Source organism: Schistocerca serialis, chromosome 7, assembly GCF_023864345.2.
Source record: "Schistocerca serialis cubense isolate TAMUIC-IGC-003099 chromosome 7, iqSchSeri2.2, whole genome shotgun sequence".
In the NCBI taxonomy this organism is placed as follows: Eukaryota; Metazoa; Arthropoda; class Insecta; order Orthoptera; family Acrididae; genus Schistocerca; species Schistocerca serialis.
The window spans coordinates 22,014,068-22,041,940 of record NC_064644.1 but is presented as its reverse complement, the minus strand read 5'-3'; the positions used below and the strand labels follow the sequence as shown (position 1 = coordinate 22,041,940).

General features: G+C 44.9%; 1 protein-coding gene and 1 non-coding gene across 2 annotated transcripts in view; both read right to left on the bottom strand.

Moving 5' to 3' along the window:
* LOC126412765 (neurobeachin) overlaps positions 1-27,873 on the bottom strand; it is a 1,487,907-nt gene that overhangs the window by 70,917 nt on the left and 1,389,117 nt on the right. The window lies entirely within an intron of this gene.
* On the bottom strand, positions 14,454-14,527 carry Trnat-ugu (transfer RNA threonine (anticodon UGU)). Its single transcript has one exon. It is a non-coding gene; the product is annotated as a tRNA-Thr (tRNA).

The following is a 27,873-nucleotide window of genomic DNA, read 5'->3' as shown; positions in this document are numbered from 1 at the left end:
TTACGCTTACGTATTGGGATTAAAGTCTGGCAACATTCATTGCTACAACATTCATTGCTACGTTCATTCAAGTTATTTAATTATTAGATAAGTGGATAATATAGTTTTACAACAGTTGATTGAATCAGAACTGTGTTGTGTTGGCGTAGTCTGGGTGCATACAGTCAGATTGCCTGAATAATTCAGTATCGATGGAACGTATGTAGACCGATTTGTGGTAATAAAAGAAATTCCCGCCAAAATTCAAAATATCTGTCAATAGGGTACGTTGGTGGCAGGGAGTGGTCGGGGCGGGCCTGAGAGTGATTAACTGATCAGTTTAATTAATTTTCATATCAATTTGATATCAAAATTGCGCTCGTGCCTCCAACTCCCTACTGCTCAAGCTGGGTATGTGATTTTTTTTTTTCCCCAATATCCATCACGGTTATGATAGTTTGCCAATTCAGGTTTTTCATCAAGGTGCAAAGTAATCTCTTTGTGACGACTCCTTTGGACCATCACCTCTATTTTCAAACCATAGTCATAAACGTGCCTGTAATCATACAGTCCACTAACGTATATACGAGTAACAAATGTTCATATTTGTCGTTAGAAATCATTACATGAACACGAAATTTAGACTTTCTATGCGTATACAGTATGGTTTCCTTCCAGCCGAACGCAGCAAACCATGTAACATTCTCATAGGAAGGAAGCAATATTATATACTCATATGAAGGCAAACTTTTGCATTCATGTAATAATTTCTAACGACGATATGAACATTTGTTACTCATATGTAAGTTAGTGGACTGTACGATCACGCGTTCGTTAAGGATACGGTTTGAAAATGGACGTGATGGTCCGAAACTCGTCGCCACAAAGAGATGACTTTCCACCTTGATGAAAAGCCTGATTGGCAAACTCTCGGCGACGGACGCCGACTGACTAATGAACTTTGAAGAACCAGTATCGAGTGGAGAATCTAGGAGCGTACGACAGCCCCCTACGATCGTGAGGACAAGGTCGGACTGACTACGGCGCACACAGGCATTTAAGCCGTCACTCTTCCCACACTCCATACTGGAATACGCATGTACGGCTCTTCTTGTCAGTTTCTAATACCCTGTGATGTTATTTTTCAGCTTGAATCTGATTGACGTGTTCGATGAATGTGTCAATAGCTGTATTCCTTTATTTCCACTTTTTTAAGATGGAACGAGTTTTTGTTCGAGTTTCGTACCAGATGGTGATTTGTAGCCGAAACAGGTAGTACAATAAAGGAATCAAATGGAACTTTGTGTTACGAATTTTGTGAAATATATTTGCGCAGCTGACAACTGCCCGAAGAAAATGTTCGAGATGTAAGATTGGCAGTGTCTTCAAAAACGTTCAGGAAACAACCCTTGTAATTCTTTTACGGTCACAAACGAGTCCTAAAATCTTGCGTTTTCATTAACGCCAGTGAGCTTAGAGAACTGGATCGTGTTTGTTAGAATCTGTCCCCTCCACAACGTGATTTTCTTTTTAAATGTACCAACAATAATAACTTTTTCCTCACCTTGCAGTGTCTTACTGTGGTCAGTGTACAGTCAAGTCCACTTAAAATAAGAGGTCTGCAATCCATTACTGCTGTTCTAATTTTCGTTCCAGTTACCCTTTTTTTCTTCATACATTCATGAACAGCGAGTTTTAAATCGAGAAATCATTCCAGAATACCCCTTGACTTAACCAAAGTTACATATATGTTTCCGTACTCGTCGGTCAATCAATAGTGGAACAATGGGTGCGCCTTCAGCAAATTTACTATTCGTACCACCAATTTTATCACGTGCTCCATGTCTGCAAACGTAGCATAAAGTCCTTCTTGATGTGCAGAACAATGAACTCCGTCTGACGATCGTTGTCATTTTTGGCTCTTTCTTCGTCAACTAAATCTTTTAATATTTTTGCTTTTTCATCGTTAACCAAATCTTTTCATTCTTCTTGCATGGTGTAATGTCGGTCCATAGCAATTTTGCAGTTTCCGTCGATTATGCAACTGTATACCGTATAATAGAGAATTCTTATACTTTTACCCTGTCATTCGCATTTACTTTAAAGGCTTGTGACGACAGATCACTAGACTGCCTCTTTTACTGCAAACAACCACTGGACCTGTGAATTTCTTTCATACCACAAGGAGGCAGCGCTGACACCACGACCTGACGAACTGGAGAAAGTCGTGCAGACCGAAAAACGCCGCACCGAAATTCTAAATGAAACGTCGCGCTCTTCCGAGCATTTTTGAGAAGTACCGAGCGAAACGAAGACGGGCCGCTCCTCGGCTCGCACGTCCTGCTCCCGTGCAGTTTGGTACACCCTGGCCGGCCCTGGTATAGAGGACGGCGAGCTGGAGAAAGATGAAGAATAGGAAGGAAAAAATATTGGGGCTGGAAAGCATGGTGAAGGAAATAACCCGTGCCTTTTTCCTAGGAGCCAGTGCTACCATCGCCTTAAGCAACTCAGGAGAATCACAGAAAATTTGCAACTGGATGGCTGGAAAAGGTTTGAACACTTTTCTTCATAAGTCGTAGCCCAGCAAGAATAAGCACTGCGCCACGTTGTTCGGTAAGGAGGACAGGTGATAGCTAAGAATTTTCATCACTGAATGACGTCAACAGCAAACTATGCCGTCCCAGGAGAGGCAAAACTCGAAAAAAATGGATATTTATGGTAAATTCCTATGGGACCAAACTGCTGATATCACTGGTCCCTACGCTTACACACTACTTAACCTAACTTACACTAAATTACGCTAAGGACGACACACACAACCATGCCCGAGGTAGGACTCGAACCTCCGACGGGGAGGTAGCGCGAACCGTGGGAAGACACCTTTGACGGCGCGACTACCCCACGCGGCGCCAAATTCGAGTTCGCTGGAAATGGAATCTACTGCTGCACCGGCCGAGATCAGAAGGCGACGAAAGAGGCTTCCCAAGGGAATTCGGTAACCCTTCGGGCCTTGTAAGAAGCAAAACGTTACAAGCAGCTTGAACGTGCCACTTCTTTGAACTCCTCCAGAAATCAAAATGGTATACTACAGGTATGGTGCTTGTGTTCACCATATTATAATGTTCATTAACAGAAACGGATTAAATGCCAAAAATCTATTTAATATTGTCTTTTCATTTCCAGTCACTGATTGCAAAACGATAACAGGTAATTAATTTAGGAAATAAAAGCCAATATTAATTTTCCTGGACCACTATGCTTCATTCGTTACCCTGTTAATTTACGAGAATTCGAAATATGACGATGCTGTGAATAAACTATCTAAAAGCAATGGCTTGCGGTAACCTTGCTATTGATCACGAACAGCCTATTTTAATAGAAGGAACAGAATGGATACCTTCCGAAGAGAGAGTTGAGGAACTCGCGGTGTTTAGTCAGTGGCTATCATAACAAAATTAATCGCAGCCTTCTCTCGGCAGGCACGACTGGTGATGAGACTGTTCCCTTCGACGATATGAAAGTAAAAGTGAATATCTTCAAAATACTTAACTAATCAACTATGGCGTGCGGCTTTATCGTATGATCGTTTGGAAGACTTTTTGTACGGCAAAGAGGAGGATGAAAATAGCGTTTAACATTCCGTCGACAACGAGGTCATTAGAGACGGAGCACAATTTCGTTTTAGGGAAGGATGGTGAAGGAAATCGGCCGTGCCCTTTCAAAGGAACCATCCCGGCACTTGTCTGAAGCGATTCAGGGAAATCACTTTTTGGTCATCAGTCTACTGACTGGTTTGATGCGGCCCGCCACGAATTCCTTTCCTGTGCTAACCTCTTCATCTCAGAGTAGCACTTGCAACCTACGTCCTCAATTATTTGCTTGACGTATTCCAATCTCTGTCTTCCTCTACAGTTTTTGCCCTCTACAGCTCCCTCTAGTACCACGGAAGTCATTCCCTCATGTCTTAGCAGATGTCCTATCATCCTGTCCCTTCTCCTTATCAGTGTTTTCCACATATTCCTTTCCTCTACGATTCTGCGTAGAACCTCCTTATTCCTTACCTTATCAGTCCACCTATTTTTCCACATTCGTCTATAGCACCACATCTCAAATGCTTCGATTCTCTTCTGTTCCGGTTTTCCCACAGTCCATGTTTCACTACCATACAATGCTGTACTCCAGACGTACATCCTTAGAAATTTCTTCCTCAAATTAAGGCCGGTATTTGATATTAGTAGACTTCTCTTGGCCAGAAATGCCTATTTTGCTATAGCGAGTCTGCTTTTGATGTCCTCCTTGCTCCGTCCGTCATTGGTTATTTTACTGCCTAGGTAGCAGAATTCCTTAACTTCATTGACTTCGTGACCATCAATCCTGATGTTAAGTTTCTCGCTGTTCTCATTTCTACTACTTCTCATTACCTTCGTCTTTCTCCGATTTACTCTCAAACCATACTCTGTACTCATTAGACTGTTCATTCCGTTCAGCAGATCATTTAATTCTTCTTCACTTTCACTCAGGATAGCAATGTCATCAGCGAATCGTATCATTGATATCCTTTCACCTAGTATTTTAATTCCACTCCTGAACCGTTCTTTTGTTTCCATCATTGCTTCCTCGATATATAGATTGAAGAGTAGGGGCGAAAGGCTACAGCCTTGTCTTACACCCTTCTTAATACGAGCACTTCGTTCTTGATCGTCCACTCTTATTATTCCCTCTTGGTTGTTGTACATATTGTATATGACCCGTCTCTCCCTATAGCTTACCCCTACTTTTTTCAGAATCTCGAACAGCTTGCACCATTTTATATTGTCGAACGCTTTTTCCAGGTCGACAAATCCTATGAAAGTGTCTTGATTTTTCTTTAGCCTTGCTTCCATTATTAGCCGTAACGTCAGAATTGCCTCTCTCGTCCCTTTACTTTTCCTAAAGCCAAACTGATCGTCACCTAGCGCATTCTCAATTTTCTTTTCCATTCTTCTGTATATTATTCTTGTAAGCTGCTTCGATGCATGAGCTGTTAAGCTGATTGTGCGATAATTCTCGCACTTGTCAGCTCTTGCCGTCTTCGGAATTGTGTGGATGATGCTTTTCCGAAAGTCAGATGGTATATCGCCAGACTCATACATTCTACACACCAACGTGAATAGTCGTTCTGTTGCCACTTCCCCAATGATTTTAGAAATGCTGATGGAATGTTATCTATCCATTCTGCCTTATTTGACCGTAAGTCCTCCAAAGCTCTTTTAAATTCCGATTCTAATACTGGATCCCCTATCGCTTCTAAATCGACTCCTGTTTCTTCTTCTATCACATCAGACAAATCTTCACCCTCAAAGAGGCTTTCAATGTATTCTTTCCACCTATCTGCTCCCTCCTCTGCATTTAACAGTGGAATTCCCGTTGCACTCTTAATGTTACCACCGTTGCTTTTAATGTCACCAAAGGTTGTTTTGACTTTCCTGCATGCTGAGTCTGTCCTTCCGATAATCATATCTTTTTCGATGTCTTCACATTTTTCCTGCAGCCATTTCGTCTTAGCTTCCATGCACTTCCTATTTATTTCATTCCTCAGCGACTTGTATTTCTGTATTCCTGGCCGGCCGGTGTGGCCGAGCGGTTAAAGGCGCTACAGTCTGGAACCGCACGACCGCTACGGTCGCATGTTCGAATCCTGCCTCGGGCATGGATGTGTGTGATGTCCTTAGGTTAGTTAGGTTTAAGTAGTTCTAAGTTCTAGGGGACTTATGACCACAGCAGTTGAGTCCCATAGTGCTCAGAGCCATTTGAACCATTTTTTGTATTCCTGATTTTCCCGAAACATGTTTGTACTTCCTCCTTTCATCAATCAACTGAAGTATTTCTTCTGTTACCCATGGTTTCTTCGCAGCTACCTTCTTTGTACCTATGTTTTCCTTCCCAACTTCTGTGATGGCCCTTTTTAGAGATGTCCATTCCTCTTGAACTGTACTGCCTACTGCGCTATTCCTTAATGCTGTATCTATATCGTTAGAGAACTTCAAACGTATCTCGTCATTCCTTAGTACTTCCGTATCCCACTCCTTTGCGTATTGATTCTTCCTGACTAATGTCTTGAACTTCAGCCTACTCTTCATCACTGCTATATTGTGATCTGAGTCTATATCTGCTCCTGGGTACGCCTTACAATCCAGTATCTGATTTCGGAATCTCTGTCTGACCATGATGTAATCTAATTGAAATCTTCCCGTATCTCCCGGCCTTTTCCAAGTATACCTCCTCCTCTTGTGATTCTTGAACAGGGTATTCGCTATTACTAGCTGAAACTTGTTACAGAACTCAATTAGTCTTTCTCCTCTTTCATTCCTTGTCCCAAGCCCATATTCTCCTGTAACCTTTTCTTCTACTCCTTCCCCTACAACTGCATACCAGTCGCCCACGACTATTAGATTTTCGTCCCCCTTTACATACTGCATTACCCTTTCAATATCCTCATACACTTTCTCTATCTGTTCATCTTCAGCTTGCGACGTCGGCATGTATACCTGAACTATCGTTGTCGGTGTTGGTCTGCTGTCGATTCTGATTAGAACAACCCGGTCACTGAATTGTTCACAGTAACACACCCTCTGCTCTACCTTCCTATTCATAACGAATCCTACACCTGTTATACCATTTTCTGCTGCTGTTGATATTACCCGATACTCATCTGACCAGAAATCCTTGTCTTCCTTCCACTTCACTTCACTTCACTGACCCCTACTATGTCTAGATTGAGCCTTTGCATTTCCCTTTTCAGATTTTCTAGTTTCCCTACCACGTTCAAGCTTCTGACATTCCACGCCCCGACTCGTAGAACGTTATCCTTTCGTTGATTATTCAATCTTTTTCTCATGGTAACCTCCCCCTTGGCAGTCCCCTCCCGGAAAATCACAGAAAACCCTCCCGGGAAATCACAGAAAACCTAAATCAGGATGGCCGGACGTTCTCCCGAATCCGAGGCCAGTGTGCTAACCACTGCGCCACCACGCTCTCGGTGCAATGTTAACTGGGGGAAGGGTTTCTGAATTTAGACATGCAAATCATCAAACGCGACGTACACAGTGGATCTCTCCTATCCTGGTTAATTGTCTTTCACATATATGCTTTGCAAAAATAATAATATGCGATGCTATGAAAACTGATTTACGAAATTACGAACAAATAATACAGCTGTTCCGATAACAACTGACACCACCTATTTACAAGTATCTGCAACCACGAAGAAAATTAACGTTCAAATTTTGTGATAAGAGGCAATACTTCAGATGGAATAACACAAGCAACAGTACTATTATTATGGAAGTGCAACATTACCACTTGGAATGCCTAAGAAAGAAAAGTAGTTAATTATCATTATGTCTAATACAAAAAAACAGGCATCAGCAGTGCTCACTGTTTCGTCACATTCATTCAAAACGGAGAAACTTGTAAATATCGCTAAGGGCTGTGCTAAAGCAGTTCTTTATCGAGTAGATCCTGACAGTTACTACAGAGAAATAACTGAAGAATGCGCCAAGATATTTCACTGCAAAGATATTTTGTGATCCTTCCCCTGCTATTATTTACGAGAATATTTACGCCAGTGTCTTTCTGAAATTCTATAAGCATATGGTAATAAACAACGCTAGAAATGCACAACATCGCCTTCAGGAAATGCTGGAAAAATTAAACGGTATTCTGAGGTTCCCCTCACAATATAACTAGAGATAAGTATCTCTGGAGAAATAGGGAAACTACGCGTCCCGCATCTCGTGTGAGAGGTTTTTATGGTATTGGTGCCCCTTTAACTTTTCAGGTCACGACACATATGACACGAGAAAGCTGTCTGCAGGCGCTAGCTCGGCCAATATCAGTCGTGCGCATCAACACGACTTCCCTGCACAGCTATAGTCTTGTTAGTCTTGCAATATTCTGTTGCAGGCACTTTACATACAAGAAAACAAGTTTTATTTTTTAAGGCACTCGCGCAGTGACACAAAAGCATATACAATGTGCCGCATGTAAGACAGGCCACCCAAAATATACCAAGAACGAGAAAATATATCGAAGTGTGGTTTTCGCTAAGTTGTAGCGGACATTGTTGTAAATTTTCTAACGCAGGCAAGTAAATCTGAATATTTAGAACTGCCGAATTCTGACACCGACTTTTTTTTTAAATGTAACTGTGGCATTGGAAAGGGATCTCCAAGAGAACACCATCAAACCTTAAAAGATAGCACCGCAGACTACTGTCCCACACACAGGAGGAGAGATCCTGCAAATCTCTGTACTACCGTACCAAATGTAAGAAAACATGAGGCTCACGCACGGCTCATACGGTTGGCGGTGCACTTGAAAGCCATCAGTCGTGCTCTGCGCTTATATGGACCAAACAACCTACTCGTGAAGACGTACGCAATGACAACAGAAAAAGTGGGTGCGTTTTTCATTTATTGCGGATGTAGCCAAACTGTTAGAGATGCGTTGCCATTCTATGCTGACACAGCATCCTGACTGCGGGAAGCGCTCAAGATATATGATTACATATCTTATAAAAAAATCAGGAAACTGAAATAATGATGAATAAAACTGACAACGAAAACCAATTGCAACTGATGAGAGAAATGCAACCTACATTTTAACACAGTCCAGAGGTCAATACGAGGTAGATTGAATGTGCGAGTGGCATCGGCCAAAGAACATCTAGAGTTCCACGGACAGGTAGTTCGGCAGAAACAAAACGATCTGCACGGTCACCAAGCTCAACAGCTCTGGACTTTTATGCGCGGAGAAAATTATAGCACGAGGTCTTTAAGGAAATCCCAATGATTCCCAAAAACTTGAAATGTCGTGTAAACACAGGCCTGTGCTGCGATAAGTCCAAATTAAATTCAACCTGCCGTATTCAGCTATCCACAATGGGTTTATAGCAAGTATCAGTGCTCAACGTCAACGTTTTGAACAGTTTCTATGACAGTCATAGTAACAGACGGACCGTATCTCAGTTACGAGTCTGCTTATATTTGGTACAGTAGGGCTGGCGTTTATGTGACTTATTCTGGTGAGGGCGGAACCTTCTCACTGACTAATAAAGTTCTACATCTATTACGTTGTGGAAGTCTTCTTCGTAGGCTCTTTCCAATATCACACAGAAAATACGTCGGTGTCATAATTCGACATGTTGAAACGTTAAACGTTTAAATTTACATACGTACGTCACATAGTCCGCTACAACTTGGCGAAAACTACACTCCGATATATTTATTCATTCAGGATATAATTCAGGTGGCCTGTCTTATTTACCCCCCCCCCCCCCCCCAGTGGAAAAGTCAGAAAGCAATGTGCCACAATAAAAAGAGTAAAATCAGAATTGGTAACCAAGAACATTAGACAGCCAAGATCGCGTGTTGTAATATTTTTTACTTTATTTCCTCAATGATCCGTTTCGACAGAATCTAGCTATCATCTTCGGATCTCCTGGAAATAATATTACTGTGCATGAATCACACAACCATAAGAAGAGCACACTCATTAAGTTTGTGTGATTGCTGCACAGCAATATTATGTCCAGGAGATCCGATGATGATAGCTACACTCTGTCGAAACCAGTCACTGAGGAAACAAAATAAAAAATATTACAACATGCGATCTTGGCAGCTACCAAATACCAGGGCGCTGCCAGCAACATGGGCAACTTGTATAAAATCAGAATTGCATTGCCTTTCAGTATTCCAGTGAGACACTCTAAGTGGTCGAGGTGGCGCACTGGATGCCCTTTCGAAAGGATTGGGTTGCAAGCAGCATGTAGCCATCCAGTGTTAGGTTTCCCGCGGTTCCTGCAGGCGGCCTGCAGAGACGCGGTCAGTTACCTTCCCTGTCGTCCTCCCGTCCCAGTCCGTGATGCATACACTGTCCCTCCAAAGATTTCCGACACTGGATTCATTCCTGCCGTACAAGCGACGTCAGCGCGTTATCAACGGAGACGGTTTGAGCCAACGACCGACGTGCAGACTACAGGTCAAGTGTAGGCAGGCGTAGTGTGTCACCGTTGTTGTGTCTCAAATGGAGAACGTCTCTAAATCAAATGATCGAGAAATTCTCAGTAACATTCTGAAGAAGAGATAATTGCGTGCACAGCTTGTACCGCACATCTTGATTCCCAAACAAAAACAACGGCGCGTGGACGTCAGCCGCGACTTGACTGAAACGTAAAACGCAGATAATTCTTTTCTGGCAAAAATAATCACGGGTGACGAAACTTTGTGTTATCCATACGAACCTACCATAGACAGTTTCAAATGGTTGTATGAACATTCTGTGCACTGTACTCAAGTGGGCGGAAGGGAGGGGGAAGGGCGGGGGGAGGGGGGGGGGGGGTGACCTACAAACGGGGAGCAATATTCGACTTCTATAAGCTGGTCCAAGTCGATGCCGGCTGCGATGGCTGTCGAGTGATGATACACTAGCGTCGTCTTTTGGCTGAAGATTACGAGACTAAGTATATTGAAAGAAAAAAGTTGTACAAATAATTTACAGAACTTAATTCAAAAACTCTATCAACGCATTCTTTAACATCATCGTTAATTATTAGTTATGAAGTTATACAATGAGTTGATTGAGTTTTTGAGTTTAGGGTAGTTGAAGACAACAGCTGGATGGACTTAAGAAATAAACAAATGATTACAGATAGTCTGGGGTGCTTTTGCTAAACAAAATTAGGTTTTCAAAATGAAGCTTCAGTGTCTGAAAAAGGAAAATTTAGAATCAGCAGGTATTGCTAGTTGTGACTCAGAGTGGTGAGATATGGACAGCTAATGGAAAACAATTCAAAAACGAAAGGTTACCCAGCAGGCAACAAAGATGCGACACCGGGAACCACTGGGAGCGACAGGGAAACAAACAAATGAATAAGCGGACTTACTGGAGATGTGTTTAAGCCGGATGGAGGTAGACAGCAGGATACATGGCCAGGCGAGTGAACGGAAAACGGACATAGCTGTGTTAATCACAACTCATTACGCAGCTATGGTCAGGTTACTTATCCACCATAGTGTTCATTACAGATGGTATAAAGCAAACTCAAGCATTACATTAAGAAGCGACAGCGAAATGAGAAACTCTGGTAGGGAGAAAGAAGCAGAAACAATGGCTCGGTGGAACTGTGATCCCGGTATTCACAGTTACCAGGCAGGGTAGCGAACGGCTAGGGAATGAGCCATGGGACAGAGAGGACGCACTGGGGACGCGGCGAGGTGGTCACTGTCTCTCTCTGAGCACAACTCGTTGGTCTGCTGCCTCCTTACGTGCATCCCAGTACAGCAATGCAGGAGCAGGCATCCAGCCTTCAGCTAATTGATTTGCCAGTCCCGAATCCGTCTAAACTGGGTTGCTATCGGAGGCTACTAGGCTGACTTCTTCCTGGAGGCAGGTGTTTTCCAGCAACTGTTAGAAATAAGTTCGTGAGAAGTTCTAGCGGGCAGCGGCACTCTCCAGAGGTGTTCTGTCAGTGTGAACAGGAAAAGACTGGTGGAAGAGGTTGCGTCCTACTTCGAAGCCTGTTCGGCTGAAAGGTCAGTATTACACCAATTTTGGGGTTGTCAGTAGCTCACGGGATCGAACACTTGGCCGACTGCCCTCGACCGTATAGGAAGGGGTTGATGTAATCTTTAAGAGTGCCTAAGATCTATGAAATCAATAGTTAACAACAACCACTGATGCCTCATAGCCGAAAACGCTCGTAACAGGACCCAAGTTCTTCCATCAGTCTTTTTATGCTCACACTGTCAGCGCTCCTCTAGAGAGTGCTGCTGGCCGCCAGAACTTTTCTGGAGCAAGAGCTTATTTGTAACAGGTGCTGGAGAACGGCTGCCTCCATGGAAAAGCCAGCCTAGTAGGGTCCGACAGCAACCCAGTTTACAGGGATTACGGACTGGCAAATCCATTAGCTCCAGCCTGGACCAAGGCTCCTTCCACTGGAAGAAAGGCCCCACACTGCTGTAGAGGTGTGCACGTAAGGAGGAGGCAACGAGAGAGACAAACAACACCTTGCGGCGACCCCCCCCCCCCCCCCCCCCAGCGTGTGTCCTCTATGCCCCACACTTCATACTCTAGCCATTCGCCACCCTGCCTGGTTACTGCAAACGCTGGGGTCAGTGTTTCGTCAGACCTTTGTTTCTGCTTCTAAATCTCCCCACTAGAGATTATGTTATTTCGCTGTTGTCGTTGCTTCTTAACGTAATACGTGTCGTGTTTGTTTTCCCATAATTAACACTAACGTGTAAGTGACCTGACGGTACCTAAACTAGTATGAAAATTCACGCTAATGTTCTACGTGCGCCCCGAGGTGCGTACCGAGCGAAATGGCGTAGTGCTAAGCACACTGGACCTGCATTCCGGAGGACGTCGGTTCAAATCCACGTCCGGCCATCCGGATTTAGGTTTTTCGTCATTTTTCCTAAATCGTTCCAGGAAAATACCAGTGTGGCGCCTTTGAAAGGGCAGGGCCGACGCCCTTCCCCATCGATGAAACTTTCCGAGTCTGTGCGCCGTCTCTAATAACCTCCATGTCCGCGGAACGTTAAAGCCTGATCTTCCTTCCTTCCGAAGTGCGTGCTACAGGCAGACGCGGCAGAATAACGCTACTGGCTGGAGGGCCACGTGGTGCACTGCTGCTTGCCGCATCCTCGTGTGCCGCCAGAAGGACGACCCCACAACGTGGCAGCGAATGGTGCGGTCGTGCGCGTGGCAGCGATATTACGATGACGGTGTGCTGAAGCTGACCAGATCTTTGTAGAGCACACTTTGGGAATAGGGACGCAGAGGGGGTTGGCCAGTGGCGAGCCGCTGCGCCGCGGCAGCGGGAAGTGCGACCTCCTCTGAAGAGAAGAGCAGCGCACAGTGGAGGAGGCGGCGGCTCGAGGAGGCGGCGGCGGCGGCGTCAGGCGCGCTGGCAGGGGTCGCGGCGTGGCCTACGCGCCCACACAATCCCCTGCTCCAGCACACACGACGCCAAACCACACGACACCGACGGTACGGCGATGCTGCTGAATGCTACGTCCAGTTGTAAGGTAGCTACAATTTCGCACCTTACAAGCACTCATCTACACACTTTGCCGTGATTTACAACCGGAATTAGGTATCATTTGATAGGTTGTGCATCGTATATACGAATATTTAAAGAAGTCTGACTTTGTCACGTACACATTGTAAATAGTTATTAACGTTTATTGCATGAAAGGTGACCGAGTGTCTTTATTATCAAAACGGCGTAATAAATGACTGACTATACTAGTGGAAGTTGGAACGCCAGCGGAAATGAAACGGTAGGCGTAACTCAAGCTCTGGGTGGAAAAGCCCGCACAGGTGTGTTGGTCCTGCTTGACACAGGAAGTACGCAATACGGACGGTCGGGGCACCTGAACGCTGAAGCACAATCCAGCGACGGCCGGCCGCTATTTCGGAAACTCTAAAAATTTTGTTCGCGTTTCTTGTCTGTTGAACACAGAGAGGAGATGACAGTAATAGATTATACTAGTCAAAGGACCGTCTTTTGCCGTCATAGTGTTTGAATGAGGACATATATATATCTTCAACATTACGCGGCCCTGTCGGCAACTTTATAAATATTAATTTTAATAATAATTACCAGCCTCAGTTGCACCGTTTACCTAGAAATTTACCTAGGTTTCAGTCGGGATAACCCAACCTTCTTCAGAATAATAGTAGCTACCGTTTGTCCATAGTGGACATCGTCAAGCTAAAACTACAAATCCATAAATTATCGTCACACTGCAAAGCTTATCTGGAACTGCCTCGGCCCCATTTCGCGACCGCGATGCGGCAGCCGCGAGTGCTGTACTCGAACTGACCGTAGTTTTAGATTGACGATGTCCACTATGGACAAACGATAATTACTGTTATTATGAAGAAGGTTGGGTTACCCCTACTGAAACCTAGGTAAATTTCTAGGTAAACGGTGCAACTGAGGCTGTTAATTATTAAAATTACTTTTTTTTAAATATATTTTGTGGGTGGAGTTCCTCCGTCGTCGCAGACGTGTGCGACAACCATCACTCCGACGCACCGGACGCAGTACATAAGGTGATACTGCTAACTGGTTCGGCTTATTAGGCCTATAAAGGTAAACAGCTGTCATCACGTAAATTTTATTTCCACTGAGGTTGCACACCACCGCAGATCATCTTTGAAAGTAGTGTCTTCTAGTGTTTGGTACGTAGATGATGTCAGTCATCTCGCATTATTTATATCAGATCGCATATCCATAAAAAGGGGCAGAATTGGGCAATTGATCAATCGTATTAGTTACAAAATCCATTTGTATCTCTTTATGTCCATTGGACATTGATATATAAACATTTATAATATATAAAGGGGTAAATGATGACTAACTGACAACCTCAGCTGCCGACAGGTGTTGTTGATACACCTCGATGTGGACAGCTGAAAATGTGTGCCCCGACCGGGACTCGAACCCGGGATCTCCTGCTTACATGGCAGACGCTCTATCCATCTGAGCCACCGAGGACACAGATGAATAGCGCGACTGCAGGGACTTATCCATTGCACGCTTCCTGTGAGACTCACATTCCCAACTGTCCACAATTCTACATAAGTATTGTACCTTATAGACATTCTTTCGGGAACAAGTTACTGTCTTCGTATATATAGTTAAAGGCTACACAGCCATTGACCTTCGTCTGTGTGAATGCGCACAGGTTGCCCAAACTCTTACGGGAATCGCCAAAGCGTGCGCGAGTAATGAGTGGGTGGGCAAATGTCTATAAGGAACAATACATATGTAGAATTGTGGACAGTTGGGAATGTGAGTCTCACAGGAAGCGTGCAAGGGATAAGTCCCTGCAGTCGCGCTATTCATCTGTGTCCGCGGTGGCTCAGATGGATAGAGTGTCTGCCATGTAAGCAGGAGATCCCGGGTTCGAGTCCCGGTCGGGGCACACATTTTCAGCTGTCCCCTTTCGGCACTCCCATTGCTGTGCACAATGTAGGACTAAGCTCTCTTCTGAAAAAACAAATAAATATGTTTTTCGCCCACATCGCAGTTACCCACAGCTGTTTAGTGATAGCAGCAATACGAACTACTATGAAGAGACACAAATTCGCCAAAACTTGATCCATATTGTTCACAATAATGCCAGGAAGAACATATCTGTCCTGCGATACCTGCTGTGTGTTACAGTGCGCCTTGCTGCCAACTTACGCGGAGCGCCTCTAGAACAAACTTCATTGCCTGGCATCACGTCTTACAGGTTTCCAAACGGCTGCGTCCAGTTCAGAGTTATGCAGTGCCGAGAAACGCGGCACTAAACTCTCGTGGCGTTCTCTTTAGTAGAGGCCTCATCCCTGAACAGTCGCACAGTACGAGGAATCAAGAGTGTCACGACGGAAATCAAATCTCGGCAACAAGACGTCAACAAATACTGCGTACGTCGTTTTGCTGTTGCTCTCTGCCAGTGGGAACAAACCCTATTAAGGAAGCCACAAGGTTTCTGAGAGCGATGATTTATTACTCGACTGAAACGCCCTAATGATGAAGTGCCCTAACGGATTACTCACTGTCAGCAAGCTGGTACTTCCCTTAATTAATGCAATTTATAAAAGGTTACAAACAGTATTTAAAGCCATCATCAAATCCGTATTTTAGTACAGCAAGGGAAGGAGTGATTTCCTGGGTACAGTCTCAATTTTTTGTTGCCAACTTATCTTTTTTCTTTCTTTCTTCGTCTTATCCCAAACAGAGAGAGCCGCGCTTCAGGCGTTATGGTCTTTATGCATTTTTAGAGAGGTGGAAGTTGAAATCGCAGTGGTTTTACTACCTCTTACGGCTTCTACATTCCAGATTTCCGATCTAGTTCTTATCGAAGAAGGAAAATCATGATTTAACATACCGCCGACGACGAGATCATCTAAGACAGAGCACAGGCTCTGATTGGGAAAGGAAATCGGCCGTACAGTTTCAAAGAACTCGTCCCGGCATTCACCTTAAGCGACCTGGCGGTAACTGCGCCACCTCGCTCAGCAGTTCTTACCCAAGCAAACGTTGTGATTCTTGAAGTTTCACCGCGTAATGAGTATTCCACGAGGTTTCGAGATTGCAGCCGCATGACGTCCACATCCCGGCACGACACTGATGACAATCAGGCACCCACCTCCAGCCTGAAGATGGCACTCTGGTTGTCAGCCGAAGCATCGTGCCAAGATGTCGACGCCATCCGTCATCTGAAACCTCGTGGCATAAAAATAAATGTTTCTCAAGCGCATTTCATTCAGCTGATCGACAGTGCAACAGCAATCACACGACGGATTTGACTAGGCTATAATGTCCAAGCGAAACAGTAAATCACCGCCACGAAGAAGAACATACCGAGCCACATAGCGACCCTACAGACTTAAGAAATGTTTTTGAAGAGACATGGCTGTGGAAATATCAAGTGTATATAGTCAAACGTGCACGCTAATGTCTAGAATGGGATGTCTTGGTCAATACGGGGTAACTATTTATATGTATATTCATTTTAAATTTGTTTTTGAATGGGATCTGCCTTGAGTAAACACACTTTTTTTCTTCTTTTACTCAGACATGTTTCGTTTCAGACAGCCTTAGTGGGTTTTTAAATTATTTCTTATTAACCACAGATGAAGCTGTACCTTCAGCTAAACGTGTCTGGGTAGAAGAAGAAAAAATTTACTGTGTTTGCTCAAGATGTATCCCATGGAAAAACAAATTTATTTGTCAGCATACAAGAACATGAACAGGCCAAATCGAAAAAGCCTAGAAGGCAGACTTGGTCATGACCGTGCCACTGCTAATGTACAGGGTGGAAAGCACAAGTTCCCGCAATATACTAATTAAAATTACGACGTGTTACCTCGATCTTATTCTGCACCATCATCTTCAAAGCAGCCCCTTTGGGAGCGAACGAACTGATGTCAACGTTTCTGACACTTTTTGCAAATGCATACTGGAGGTCTTTTTTTCTTGAGTACTTAGTATCTTCTGTGAATCCGGTAGAATTTCATACATTGTCTCAAATCTTCGTCCTTTAACATGATTATTTGCACTGGCACAGAGGAAGAAGCCGCTTTCTCTAAACGAAAAAATTCCTGAATAATGTTACCCGCATGCGGTCGTGCACTGTCATGATGCAGAGCAGTCAGTCGTTCGTAAGCCACGTATGTGGCTTATTCACCGTCTGACTGAGAACGATGAACCATTTCTGCGGACAATTACGATAAAGAAGGACTACAGGTTACTCCTGGTTTCACGATCTTTTTCTAGTCGAGGAGTATAATGAGGAGGACTACAGGTATTCCACTGCGACAGTTTCTGCGTAATTTCAGGGTCTAAGTCATAAACCTAACATTAATCGCCAGTGAAAACCTTAGAAAGAAAATTTGGAGCGTCTTGAGGCAGTTCTTCAAGTTCTCTGTATACTTCTACGCCATGCTGCCTCTGACGGTCTTGGAGCTTCGAGGAACAAACTTCGCCGTAATCCTCCTCATCTGCTGTTAATATGGCAGAATACGTCCACATGTACCGTAACTTATTCCCGAGGTGTTTCAGAGGTCTCGGATGTTCTTACAGAATCAGATCCCTCACTTTCTCGACAATACTGATACCAGTTGACGGCCTACAGGAACGGTCGTCGTCATACGTCGATCTCGCTCGTTTTCGGAACGCTTACACGAATCGTAAGTGTATGTCTGATCTAAAGCGTTGCTTCAAAAACTTGTTTCAACATTTGGTGCATTTCTACAACGATTTTCTCAAGTTTAAAACAAAACTTTACACAGACAAGCCGCTCTTTCAGGTTAGTCGTGACGAAACCGCAAATTCAGGGAAACACGACGATGGAAATATGCCCACCAGTGAGCAACAACTTTCTCCAAAGCACTGAGCTCGCAGCCACTTGCCGTAGTGGTTCGAAAAGGACGTCAGGAGGGTACAGCGATATTTTAGCGCATTCGTAAACCATTTATCGCGAAAATGCAGATTTTAGGAACTTGTGGATACCACATCCTATTTGCTGTTTTCCCTTGGCTCCTATAAACAATTGCAAAATGGTGTACGTATAAAACGTTCTTTGCTGTCGTTACGTTTCGAAGCATCGAGAAACAGGGTTATGCGCTTAAGCGCGCGTACGCCCTTCCACCGCATGTTTGAAAAACAGAGCCGAACTAAAAGCCGAGGCAGGGCCGCTAGTCACGAGGAAAGATAGTTTAAATAAACACGCGTTGATCGTGGCGCGGCGAGCAGCGAAATAACTAACCACTGACCCCTCCCCTCCGGCGATGGAACGACAGCCGCCTCGCCTTGTCTGGCAACCTGCCTCACACGGGCTGTCCTGATTTACGGAACGTCGCCTCCGCTTTATAAATCAGTTATTTATCTTCCAGTGCACTTAGCTTCGACTTTGGTCGCTCTGACATTTCGTGTTCTAAAATACCTGCACAGGACGCGCGTAGATCTACTGTAGCCGAGACGCCGATCCCGACAGTGTTTGCTACACCTGGCATTCTGAATATGTCACTGGTTAGTACGGGTAGAATAGACGCGTAAGAAAATCAATAATTCTTGGGCGAAACGTTTGCAAGTGGCCATTTTTCTACCGTACCGAGCAGCGAACTACCTAACTATTGATTTAATTCATTTCTTACTTTCACTTTTTTCTTTTGCTCTGCCGTCACTGAATCATCAATCATCTGCCTGTTGTCATATGACTTCCAAAGTACATACATGACGTGAAAGAAGAAAGAGTGGAACGTGGGTACCAGATGCTGCCAGTCTGTTTCGAGCTGGGCCGGCGTCCGAAGGATGGTTTCGCACCAATCTCACACGCTCGCTCTATTAAGTAATACGGGAATAGAGCTACAGTTACCTATTACCATTGTACTTTAGTACTGGCTCTGTAAGTTAATTTCGCAAATAATCACCAACAATGATCGTATATCCGGAGAACGTGTGACCATATCGTTTTACTCCTTTGACATATACGACTGGCAGTGACAAATTCTTAATTATCATATCGAAAAAAAAGTTACGTAGTTATTTTGTTTCTTTGTTTGCGGGAGTCGTGCTACACGATGAAATCAGTACCGTAGCACGCTGCCAGAGGGGGTCAAACGAAAATGGCGTGACCCGTTTCTACTTTTACCAACGGCGCACCTAAATTGCACCACCTGTCCTACCAACACTTTATCACCGCTGTTGAACTTCAATGTTAATCTCGCCCATACAGGTCATTAATTTTTATGCGTTTATTACATTATCTCGTGTAACATAATTAGGCTATTGCCACATCGGACCTTGCAACTAAGAACAATAACTAGTCAAGAAACGTAATTAATGCGCTTAGTTTAGCTTAGCTTAGTATCAACACACAGGAAGTCCTACGGAACGCAAATATCAACTACCACTTCGGCTCGCAATTTTAGTCTGGTGCAAGTGCCAGCCGAGAAGTGGTGTTAGCAGTGAATAAGATTTTTCTCGTGTTTCAGGACAAGGTAAAGTCTGTGCCGCAAGCCCCTGGCCGGACAATTGTCCCGACTGCCGGTAGACTGCAGGCCTCCAATCCGGTCCCCCACCCTGGCCTCTCCCCACCCCGGGAGATGCTCCCGAGCAATTATTTAGACAACGGGATGAGTGGACCTGGGGCCGTCATGGAGGGACTGGAGCGACGAAAAATCCCCGCCTCTACCCGGGACAGAATGCGAGACACGCAGGCACTTACGTACAAAAATGACATGGAGAGCGCCGAAAATAACAAGTTTAATTCGTAACATTATTCCATAAACGTGCTGCGATTCAGTACCCACGATGTTGCAATGTTTCGTTGTATAACAGCTGAGCAGACATAATGAATACTTGTCGTATTTCAGTAAAGTTCCCATGTGCGTGTTGTTCAAGAGACGCAGTCGATCGCATCGCAGTCTCGTGGCTACACTCCAGATGTCGAGCCAGTCATCCAGTCTACTCTGTACACACAAAGAGATACACTAACACATACACTAAGTTTTTGTATTTTTATCTAGGACATACTGTCTCGGAATTAAATCAAAAACAGTTCTCATCTCTGCCGCTTCTGACCAATGTTCGCGAAAAGTTTCCCTTCGTTGTAACGCAAATGCCAGAAATCCCCTAGCAAATATGAGTCACAGCACTTCTGTGAAACTGTGTTTGCCGCGCGGTTTGAGGCGCCATGTCACGGATTGCGCGGCCCCTCCCACCGGAGTTTCGAGACCTCCCTCGGGCATGGGTGTGTGTGCTGTTGTTCTTCGCATAAGATATTTTAAGTAGTTTTAAGTCTAGGGACCGATGACCTCAGCAGTTTTGTCCCTTAGGAATACACACACATTTTTTGAAGTCGTGTTTGGTAATTTAAATTGTAGTGTTTGCAGTTTTGAATTCCCTCGGGGATATTTTTTTATGCATACACGACTTGAAATCGTAAGAACTGATCCACAACTAGGTCCGCCTCTCGGCTGGCATTTATAGGCTCACTAGTGTAAATTCTCGAGCCGAACTGATCGCTGACACGCAGTAACGGCATTGGATTTGTAGTATACTGACAGTTAACTATATTCCAGAAGTTTCAGCTTTGAAGAGTACGGTCTTACGGCTACTGACAGGGTCTGATCATGAGAGTAGCCTCACAAAGTTGCGTAAAATATAATAAATGAAAATAAAATCACTTACCGATGTAGACGGCATTATTCGTAAATACCATAATCATCGCAGCCGTATGCCACTAAATTGTGTCCTTTAGCAATAACTCTTGAATGTCGTCTTCGGCAACATTCTGCTCGCCGCAGTTTCCCTTCAGTGTACTCTGTACAAATAATTTGACGTGTGGTCTGGAGCGCACACGGCGACCGGTCGACATGGCGTGTCTTCAGCGCCTAACAGTGGAGCTTAGTTTTTTACTCTTCAATAAAACCACACGGAAAACCTGTAGCTGGGCGGGCGGACGCCGTTCTCTTACCACGGGACCACCCCGCTCGGCCTAAATCGTGAAGGGCAACGGATCGGTATCGATGAGGGTGGCCGGCAGTGAATCGTGATCTGCGAACAGCTACTCACGATGGCGGACAGGATTTGCGCGCTTGTCCCGACTGCTCAGCTTGTGTGGGCTTCATCTACACTTAGCTAAACGTGTCGGCCTTCCTCTACTTTGTACTGCTCACTTTTCTCTACCGTAGGGACGAAAACGGTATTATCGTTTCTACAGGAAATGGGTACTATTGAAGTGGTTTCACAATTCCAGGGTTTGCTACAAAACAGAGCCGGCCGTTGTGGTCGAACGGTTCTAGGCGCTTCAGTACGGAACCGCGCTGCTGTACGGTCGCAGGTTCGAATCCTGCCTCGGTCATGGATGTGTGTGATATCTTTAGGTTAGTTAGGTTTAAGTATTTCTAAGTCTAGAGGACTGATGACGGATGTCAAGTCCCATAGTGCTAAGAGGCATTAGAACCCATTTTCTGCAAAACAGAGTAAAGTCGAGTTTTCAAAATCTCCGGTACACATAAAAAACCTTTTTAATAATCAGAATTCTAAGTTCTGAGAAAGTTTTGTTTTTTTGGCAGTGTTTCTTAATGATTTTTACCTATCAGGGCAGTATTTGTGCTCACAAATATATTTATCTTCTGGATCTCACGATACACTTCTCACTGTTGCAGTTACCTCCTTCTTGCCACAAAGCAGTTGTTCTGTTTATTTTTAGCAAAAAGATTTCATACATAAAAAATACAAGCTACAATCACAATAATTTATTTAATGAAAATTCAAGTGCGACACAGTATTTATTGTGGCTTTATAAACAAAATTACGTTCTTCGGTTTTCACATTCCCCCTGTGTAAGGTCTGCTTCATCTGGAGCATTTGTTTGCGTCCGTTCTATGCGACCTATTTGCGAGCTGGTTGCATTAAGTTCTGTATGTTTTGCACTCTCAAGTGGGGGTTGCTGGCCAAGATCGTTTACCGTTAAAGGGGTTCTATTTTGGATACTGAACACACATTTTTTATACCGAATAACCTCACACACTTACTACATAACATATTTCCTGTACCGATGGAGAATGTTTCGTAAATGAAATCTCTACATTGTGTTAAGAAGAATTTTGCCTACTTAGTACTATTATAAATTACATAAGGAGTTTCCAGTAGAAAAGCTTTTAATACCTCAACGAAATCAAAAAAACAATCACTGCGTTACTTGGGTCACAGAAAACGTTTTACTCGCCATCTCTATGCTGCTAGTGTACTTACTCAGTAGAAAATCTAATTACTTTCCTATTCGCTTTGTAATGTTTTCTAAGTCACAGCCACATGGCTTAAAACTTAAGCCCGGTTCTGGGCACCCGACAACTCCAGGAGTAGCCTTTCTCTTCCGATAAATTAAGAGCCTGGCAGCTCCATTTCTCGAGTATCAGGAAAAGTAGCGACTCGAGCAACATCCTTCTTGGAAAGAAGGCGAAGTAGGGAACGCTGCCGACAGCTAGTGGACTGGTGAATCACGATTTCCTCGGCGCTTCCCGGGGAAGTTCATAGCTGGACGCAGCTCTCGGGTTGGAATGTGAAAGCCAGTGTCGCCGTAAACGGAGGGGAGAGGCACCTCCCTAACTGGCCGTTTTCGTGGCATTTCGAACGAAACCGGAGCCCCATTAGTTGGCGATCGGCTGCCATTAGATGGGCACAGGAGGCGGGCGGCCGCGTAAATCCACGGAGCGGCGATCCGTCAGGGGGGCATCGGCAGGCTGGTCCAGGTGTTTCCCGCGCCCGGCGACTGCGGTGGGAGGGCCGGGGAAAACCCGATCCGGCGCCGGACGCCGACATGTTTATGCGGTTCGCTTTCGGTAATTGGCCCGCGTACACGGGCCGCTGCGGTAATTAATGTGGCGGCGGCGGCGATCCCAGCTCCCAGCACTGGCTGGCCCGGGGTCGGGGGGCGCAGCGGAGGCGGCAGCACAGCTTGCCCTGCCCTTACTTCAGGCTTACCGAACAAAATACTAGTCACCCCTTTAAAAGGCGCTAACCGGCTGCATTACGCTGACAACGTGATCTCTCTGAACACAACTGCTTCTTGTCGAGTACAGGGTGTCCCAAAACGTTAAAATCGAGGTTATGCGGATGACAGAACGTCCTAAGTAAAGTACAGGGTACATCAAAAATAATAATCCGTTTTGACTTGTCTATATTTCTGAAACTAATAAACGTATACAATGAATTTTGTTTTTCGATGAATGGGAAACTCAAAAACTTTCTTTTCTTGATAACTTTTCATAGGTGTTCAATATGCCCCCTTGAGATGTACGGCATATGTCAATGAGGTATTCAGATCGTTACCACACTACATCTACATCTACATCCATACTCCGCAAGCCACCTGACGGTGTGTGGCGGAGGCTACATTGAGTACCTCTATCGGTTCTCCCTTCTATTCCAGTCTCGTACTGTTCGTGGAAAGAAGGATTGTCGGTATGCCTCTGTGTGGGCTCTAATCTCTCTGATATTATCCTCATGATCTCTTCGCGAGATATACGTAGGAGGGAGCAATTTACTGCTTGACTCCTCGGTGAAGGTACGTTCTCGAAACTTCAACAAAAGCCCGTACCGAGCTACTGAGCGTCTCTCCTGCAGAGAGTTCCACTGGAGTTTATCTATCATCTCCGTAACGCTTTCGCGATTACTAAATGATCCTGTAACGAAGCGCGCTGCTCTCCGTTGGATTTTCTCTATCTCTTCCATCAACCCTATCTGGTACGGATCCCACACTGCTGAGCAGTATTCAAGCAGTGGGCGAACAAGCGAACTGTAACCTACTTCCTTTGTTTTCGGATTGCATTTCCTTAGGATTCTTCCAATGAATCTCAGTCTGGGATCTGCTTTACCGACGATCAACTTTATATGATCATTCCATTTTAAATCACTCCTAATGCCTACTACCAGATAATTTATGGAATTAACTGCTTCCACTTGCTGACCTGCTATTTTGTAGCTAAATGATAAGGGATCTGTCTTTCTATGTATTCGCAGCACATTACACTTGTCTACATTGAGATTCAATTGCCATTCCCTGCACCATGCGTCAATTCGCTGCAGACCCTCCTGCATTTCAGTACAATTTTCCATTGTTACAGCCTATCGATACACCACAGCATCATCTGCAAAAAGCCTCAGTGAACTTCCGATGTCATCCACAAGGTCATTTTTGTATATTGTAAATAGCAACGGTCCTACGACACTCCCCTGCGGCACACCTGAAATCACTCTTACTTCGGAAGACTTCTCTCCATTGAGAATGACATGCTGCGTTCTGTTATCTAGGAACTCTTCAACAATCACACAATTGGTCTGATAGTCCAAATGCTCTTACTTTGTTCATTAAACGACTGTGGGGAACTGTATCAAACGCCTTGCGGAAGTCAAGGAACACGGCATCTACCTGGGAACCCCTGTCTATGGCCCTCTGAGTCTCGTGGACGAATAGCGCGAGCTGGGTTTCACACGACCGTCGTTTTCGAAACCCATGCTGATTCCTACAGAGTAGATTTCTAGTCTCCAGAAAAGTCATTATATTCGAACATAATACGTGTTCCAAAATTCTACAACTGATCGACGTTAGAGATATAGGTCTCAGTATTTTAAACATAGCTGCGCAACAGCAACGGTTCCTCGTAATAAGACTAAAAACAGCCGACCAGTTGCAATGGATAAAGTAATCTTTACCTAGGTTTCGACAGATTTAAACCTGTCTTCTTCAGAAGGCGGCAGTATTACATTAATATGGAATGATGTATAATTGTCGTTTTTACAAATATCTGCATAGATCCATTAGTCCAAAATAAAATATAGCCCTGAAAATAGGGTTTGTCATGTAAATAAAAACTAGTACATGGATGTAGCAGAGCTCATAAGCGACTAGATCTATAGGTCTGTAGTTCTGCACATCTGTTCGACGTCCCTTCTTGAGAATGGGGATGACCTGTGCCCTTTTCCAATCCTTTGGAACGCTACGTTCTTCTAGAGACCTACGGTACACCGCTGCAAGAAGGGGGCAAGTTCCTTCGCGTACTCTGTGTAAAATCGAACTGGTATCCCATCAGGTCCAGCGGCTTTTCCTCTTTTGGGCGATTTTAATTGTTTCTCTATCCCTCTGTCGTCTATTTCGATATCTACCATTCTGTCATCTGTGCGACAATCTAGAGAAGGAACTACAGTGCAGTCTTCCTCTGTGAAACAGAGCATGACGAGCAGCGAGCATGACGAGGTTACAGCTTCCACAGCTGCTGTTACGCGATGCCTCAGTTCATTTACTGTTGTTGGTAACGGAGGCATATAAACAGAATCTCTTATAAACCGCCGCGCGGGATTAGCCGAGCGGTCTCGGGCGCTGCAGCAATGGACTGTGCGGCTGGTCCCGGCGGAGGTTCGAGTCCTCCCTCGGGCATGGGTGTGGGTGTTTGTCCTTAGGATAATTTAGGTTAAGTAGTGTGTAAGCTTAGGGACTGATGACCTTAGCAGTTAAGTCCCATAAAATTTCACGTACATTTGAACATTTTCTTATAAACCCCCACAAAAAATTTTCACACATAGTCAGGCGCGGTGACCTTGGATGCCTCTAAGGTAAGGCTGAATCATTTGCTCCAGTGCGACCGATCGGCGTTCAGTAACCCTTTGATTTAAAAATTCCTGCACCACCAAATGCCAGTGTGGTGGTGCTCCATCCCGTTGGTGGGTGGTGCTCCATCCTGTTGGTAAATGAAGTCGTTCGAATCAATCTCCAACTGCGGGAAAAGAAAGTTCTGAAGCATATCGGGATATGTGCTACCTGTAACAGTGTTCTCGGCAAAGAAAAATGGACTGTACACCTTTTCTCGTGATACTGCACGAAACACATTGAATTTCGGAGAGCCCCTCTCATTTTGTACAATATGTGGCCGTTCCGTATCCCATATTCTCACATTACGAGGGTCCACCTTTCCATTTAAATGGAATTTTGCCTCGTCACTAAACACTAAGTGTGGAAGAAAACTGTAATCCTCCATCTTGCCTAAAACTAAATTACAGAACTCCACACGTTCTAGTTTGTCAGCTTCACGAAAAGCTTGTAGTAGCTGAATTTTGAACGGAAGGAGGCATGTTGAGCTGTCGAGCTGCACAGCGAACGGGTTTGTGCGGACTCCTTGTGAAACTATGGGGGATGCGCTCGACGTCTGTGTCAGACGCTCGGGACCGGCCCGGCGGCGATATGCCTTCACATCAACAACCTGTTTCTCTTTATTTTTCACGTCATCGTCTAATTCTCTGCGCTGTAGGAGGATCCACACCATACCTAGTACGGAAGTCACGCTCAACAGTTATTACTGACCCGCAGTGCACAAAACGTGCAACACACAACGCTTTCTGTTGTCCCGACACTATTTTTACTAGAACTGAAGTAGGCGCGCACGGCTGCTACCTAGCGGGAACCATGTAAGACTCGAGAGTCCGCTCTTTCCAACAGGACGTTGTTCACGCACATATCTCAAATAACATAATGTTTTAAATCGGATGATTCTTTTCCATGCACCCTGTACTTTGGACAAAAGAACTAATGGGCGGAAATGCAATATTTTTTATGAAAATAAAGCGCACCTTACAGCAACAAGTTAACCACATAGTAGCTATCGAAAGCGACGACTGGCAGTGCCAATACATGCATTACAACGCAATCCACTGACAGAACTGTACACTAGTTCAAAATCACTCAGCTCCTATCGATGGCACACGCTGTTTACGGTAGAACTGAAACTGCTACCTTTGCCGGTACTTTCTACTCTGCATTACACTGATGAGCCACAACGTAAGTCCTTGCTAGCTTTCTGGAGGTGTTCAGCGGCACAGGTCACGCACTTCCAGTTAATTGAGAGCCGGTGGTTTGTGGGCGAATGTTGTGACCGAGAAAAGAACGTTAAGTCACTGTCACGCTCCTCAAAGCACTGTGGCACTATTCTGGCCTTGTGACACAGGCAGTTATCCTGCTGGAAGATGCCACCGCCGTTGGGAAACACATCAAGCACGACGGGACGCAGAGCCCAGGTAAACGTGCGCACAGCATAATACCGCCTCCACCGGCCTGCGTCCGCGACGCAGTACTTGTTTCTAGCAGCCGTTCGCCTGGATGACGGCGTACCAGGACACGAGCAGCAATCAGGTGTTCACAACAAGCGGGATTCATTTGACCACGCGACACGTTTCCACTGATGCGCGATCCAATATCGTTGATACCGCACCCACCGCAGTTGTAATGGAATACGCAGCGACCGCCCGTTGTTGAGCCCCGTGTCCAACAACATGCCCTGAACGGTGTGCTAAGAAACACTCGTGCCTGCACTAGCGCTGCACTCCTTCGGCAGATGTGCCGAAGACCGCCGCCTATCCTGCTTTACCGAGCGGGTAAGCCTCCGATCGGGCGTGGATATTCAATACCCAGTCGCCTACTCGCAACTGCACCGTCATTCAGTCACCTTCAACAGATCCTCAAGACAGACGAATGTGAAGGCCGACCAGGCTCCAGATCGTAACAGTCTGCCCCTAGGCAAAATCGGTTAGAGTATGTTAGTTAATGTCCCCATTTGCGGCTCGTATCGTTGCTATAATAATTCCCCAGTCGTCTCTGCTCCGCTTATACAAGCTGAGGCAAACAGATATTAGCATTAAATGGGTCTTTCTGGTTTCTTTTTTTCGCAGATTAATCAGTGGCGTCCCGATATTCCACTGAGGAACGAAGAAGATGGGAAACAGCGGTATAAACAGGTCAGCACGAAATGCAGAGTGTATCATCTTCGTCCAGGGAGCGATGGTAGCCAGCCCAA